This window comes from Arachis duranensis, chromosome 9 (assembly GCF_000817695.3).
Source record: "Arachis duranensis cultivar V14167 chromosome 9, aradu.V14167.gnm2.J7QH, whole genome shotgun sequence".
NCBI classification, from domain to species: domain Eukaryota; kingdom Viridiplantae; phylum Streptophyta; class Magnoliopsida; order Fabales; family Fabaceae; genus Arachis; species Arachis duranensis.
This window is the reverse complement of record NC_029780.3, coordinates 76,738,295-76,743,179: the sequence shown is the minus strand read 5'-3', so window position 1 is coordinate 76,743,179 and position 4,885 is coordinate 76,738,295.

The window sequence follows — 4,885 nt, the reverse complement described above, 5'->3', positions numbered from 1 at the left end:
GGTTTAGTTTGGAATCTGAGAGAGAATTCTACTTCTTCCTCTAGGTTCTCTTCACATTCATAGATTTCTAGTTTTGATGCTTTTGATGCTTTGTGATTGGGATATTGAGAAGAGTTGCTACCTCCGTTGAAGTTTCATTATTCTAGTTTGTTTCCTTTGTCCCTTACTCTTTCATATCTTTAATCCTTGTTCAGAGTTACAATTGGATTATTTTTAGAATTTATTAATACAAGGAACCATTTTTACTTTTAATTAATTTTCATTTTTTATTTATTATGTCTCACTTTCATTCCTCTCTTAATTCTGTGAAAGTTATATTCATATTAATGGAGTAGTTTCCTAACTTGATTGGGAGTTGATTAAGAGGAGAACCTTGAGTTGGGATACTCAAGTGTTAATCCTAATTGGGAGTTGTTGGCTGACTCTCCTGTCCTCGACTCTAATCCCTTCTTAGGAAAGGATTAAATGCAAGCGATAGGATTAGTTGGATAGTTACTTGATTTTCTCTTATTATATAAGGGATAACTAAGTAGAATGACAACCCTTTTATTATTACACTTGGGAAAATTCAACAAGGATAGAACTTCCAATTAATCTTCTCCCAGTTAAGACTTTTATTTGAATTACATAAATTCTTAGTCATTTATTTCTCTGTTTCTCAAACTCAAAAATTTCTTGGAAAACCTCTGATAAGTAAATAGCACTCTCTCTGCAACTCGTTGGGAGACAACCTGGGATTCATACTCCCAGTATTTTATTTCTAAAATTTGTGACAACTCTATTAAATTGATACGCGGAATCCTCATTGGTTAAGAGCTATACTTGCAATGCTGTTTTCTTTATAAACTCTTAATCGGTAATTTTTTGCCACGTCAATTTTTGGCGCCGTTGCCGGGGAGTTGCAACAGTGTGCTAATTTATTGGTTGGAATTTTTTTATTTATTTGCATTCTATTTTCTTTTATTTTATTACCATGAACTGTATGTTTCTTTTATTGAATGACGTGTTCACTACCTGATCCGAGCCTACCCATATTTGATCTTGAAATTGAAAAAACAATCTGATAAACCACTATTTTATGGTTTATATTGTATTTAATTGAGTGGTTTCATCAAGCTTTTCACCCACTTATTCATATGATTTGCATGATTTTACAATTCCTTCCTAGTTTAGTTCAATGATTGAAAACATGCTTCTTTGGTCTTAATTTAGCTAATCTTAATCCTCTCTTATTACCATTCGATGTCTTGATCTGTGTTAAGTATTTCAGGCTTCATAGGGCAGAAATGGCTTAGAGAATGAAGAGGAAGCGTGCAAAAATGGAAGAAACATAAGGAATTGAGGAGATGACCAGTGAGAAGTCACGTGGTCGCATGGCTCACGCGACCGCGCGAAATGGAAGAAATCAGAGTGACGCATTCGCGTGCCAGACGCGACCGCGCGGATTGGAAGCTGCACGAACGACGTGAATGCGTGGACGACGTGCACGCGTGGTACGAAAAACGCTGAGTGACGCGATCGCCTGGACGACGCGGACGCATGACGTGCGCGATTTGCAGAATTACAAAAGTCACTGACAGAGATTTTGGGCCGCATTTCAACCCAGTTTTTGGTCCAGAAAACACAGATTAGAGGCTGGGAGTGGAGCAGAATCAGATCATTCATTCATCATTCAATCATTACTCACAATTTAGGTTTTAGACGTAGTTTTTAGAGAGAGAGGTTCTCTCCTCTCTCTTAGGATTTAGGATTAGGATTTCTATTAGGATTAGGATTGTTTCTTCATACCAGGTTCAATAATTTATGTTTCTCTTCTATTTTTGTTTACTTTGAAGCTTTTATTTATGTTTGATTTATGTTGCCCAATTGGTTTATGAATATTTTCCATGTTAGAATTTACATCTCCATTCAGTTTAATTTGAGGTATTCCAGTTATTTATGATTTTTATCTAGCTTTTTATATTCTTGGCTTTAATTGATTAATTGGTAACTCTTGAATTGTCAAACTCATTCTCGACTGAAAATTGGAATTCTTCATGAATTAACTCGAGTTCCAATAACTCCAGCCTTTTCCAAGGAAAGACTAGGACCTGAGGAACCAAACTTATTCCATCCACTTGACTTACCTTCATAGTTAGAGGTTAACTTAGTGGGAGAAAAATTCAATTCTCATCACAATTGATAAGGATAACTGGGATAGGACTTCCAGTTTTCATACATTGCCAAGAGTTTTATTAGTTATTAATTTATTAATTCTTGCAATCTATTTCTCTTGATTAAAACCTTTTTCAAACCCAAACACTATTTTTCCATAACCAATAATAAATCATACTTCCCTGTAATTCCTTGAGAAGACGACCCGAGTTTTGAATACTTCGGTTTATAAATTTATTGGGTTTTGTTACTTGTGATAACCAAAACGTTTGTACGAAGGGATTTTCTGTTGGTTTAGAATCTATACTCACAACGCGACTATATTTTTACAAAATTCTTTACTAGCAAAAATCCTAACGTCAAAATGGCACCGTTGCCCGGGAATTGCAAACGTGTGCCTTATTATTGGTTATTGTAAATATTTTTAAAAAAAATCATTTCAGATTTTTATTTTAAAATTTTTATCTTATCTTATCTTATTTCAAAATCAAATTTCAAATTTCAAATCTTTTTTCAAGAAAAGTCATATTTTTTTTCAAAATCTTATCTTATCCTTTTTCAAAAATCATATCTTTTTCAAAATCCTATCTTATTTTTTTAAAAAATCTTATCTTTTTCAAAATATTTTCTTTTTGTTAGTTTTTGTTTCTATTTCCTCCTACTACTATGAACTCTCACCCCTTTGGCTATGAGTCTGGTTATAATTATGTTGTAGGAAGAAGAAATTACAATGAGAACAGGCATCAAGGTTGGAACAATCAAAGATGGGAGGAGCCACAAGGATTTGATCAACCCTCATGGCAACAACCACCTCCAATGGACTATCAACAACCATTCTATGATGCATATCAAGGCAATGGCTATGGCGAGCACTCTTTTGATTATCAACAACCACCACCATATGCCTATGAACCTCCTTCTCAATATAATTTTGAACCACCAGACTCACAAGCCCCTTACCACCAAACACCCCCATATGACCCTAACCCTTATCCACCACACCAACCACTATATGAACCATATATAGAACTACCCCAATTCCAACCTAGTTACTCCCAAAGACCACCACCTCCATATACACCATGTCCATATTTATCAACCCAAGAATCATAAGCTCGCTTCAAAGAATCAGTTGATCAAATTCATGCAACCCTTCATCAACTGGAGCAAGCAATAAATCAATTATCTTCCAGAGGTTCGGACACTCAGGAAACCCCCATGGCTTCATGTGGAGAATCTAATGAAGAACGTAGCATGGATGAGAAGTTAGAAATTCTGGTGGACAGTGAGTAGCACGATTTTGTATTGGAACAATTGGAAGAAGCTACGCCTGCCATTGAAGAGGAAGAAGTGGTTGAAGACTTAGGAGATGCGGAACCTACATGGGAAAGTCAAGTTATAGAGCCTCCTTCAAAGACGTTTGAAACTGATGTTGAGGAGGGTGTACAACCTCTAAAGCATATCATGGTTGAAGACTTTGAAGGAGACGATCAAGAGATGGATTCAATCATTAATAAATTCTTATCTACATTTGAATCCTCTCCCATTGGACTTGACATGGAGATTAAAGAAGAAGAAGCACAACCTCCCATGCCCTTGGTGAACAATAAAGAAGAAATTGAATCAGAAGAGAGCTACCAAGAGGAAGAGGTTGAAATTGAAGAAGCTTGCAAAGAGGTAGAAGATGTCAAAGAAGAGCACAAGGGAGTGGAGCTTGCACGTTCATTAGAAACACCTCCCCCTAAGTTGCCGTCATCCTTCACAACATTCAAGTGGGTAATATTTATACCCCTTAGCTTTCTAATTCCACTTGAATTTGGGCTACTGGAGACGGATGGTCAACTTAGAGCTCTTTGTAGCATTAAGAGTACGAGGAAGATGGTTAGTGATAAGAATTGTCCTGCAAGGTTTAGTATGGTCGAAAGCTTTGAGTTTAAACGCAAAGGTTGGTATAGAGCTAAATTGAATGGGTCTAAGAAGTTGTTTGGATGTTTCAGTGAGAATTCTAAAGCTGAACCACACGGATGGCATCATGATAATCAACTTAAAGACGGGTGTAGAAATAAGATTTGGGATCCGGGAATATATGATAATCAATTTTGGGAGCACAAAGCTTGTGCAAAACTCCATCAAAGCTTGAGGAATTTACTTAGTATGGATAGAGCTTATTGGAAGACCAAGCATTGGTGGAAGTTTCGGGATGAGTTCAAGCACAAGCCACCATGACAAGGAGCTCGCCAAATGTCCAACTTAAGGACTATAACTAAAAGTGCTAGGCGGGAGACAACCCACCATGGTATGACCGTTCCTTTTTCAGTTTAAATTTTAGTTTGTTTCTGAGTTTTGATTGAACCTGGAATTTTGCATAACATTCATTGCATTCTGCATACTGCATTAAAAAAAAGAAGAAAAAAAGAAGAAATCGCATGCGACGCGCCAGCGTCGCCGACGTGTCCGCGTCATAGGTGCGTTGAGAAGAAAACAAAATTGAACAGAGAGTCACGTGAGAGCGTGGCTGGAGACGTGCCTTTGGCACAAATTGGTCCACGCGACCGCGTTGCTGACGCGTCCGCGTCATGTGGGAAAAATGCCTTCCACGCGTTCGCGTTACCCACGCGAACGCGTGCCCTGAAATTGACATAAAAAGGGTGTATGGCCGAAAGTTGAGCTAGAATTGGGCTGAACTCATGCTAGAAGCACAAGCCCTGCCACGCGTACGCGTGCCCTACGC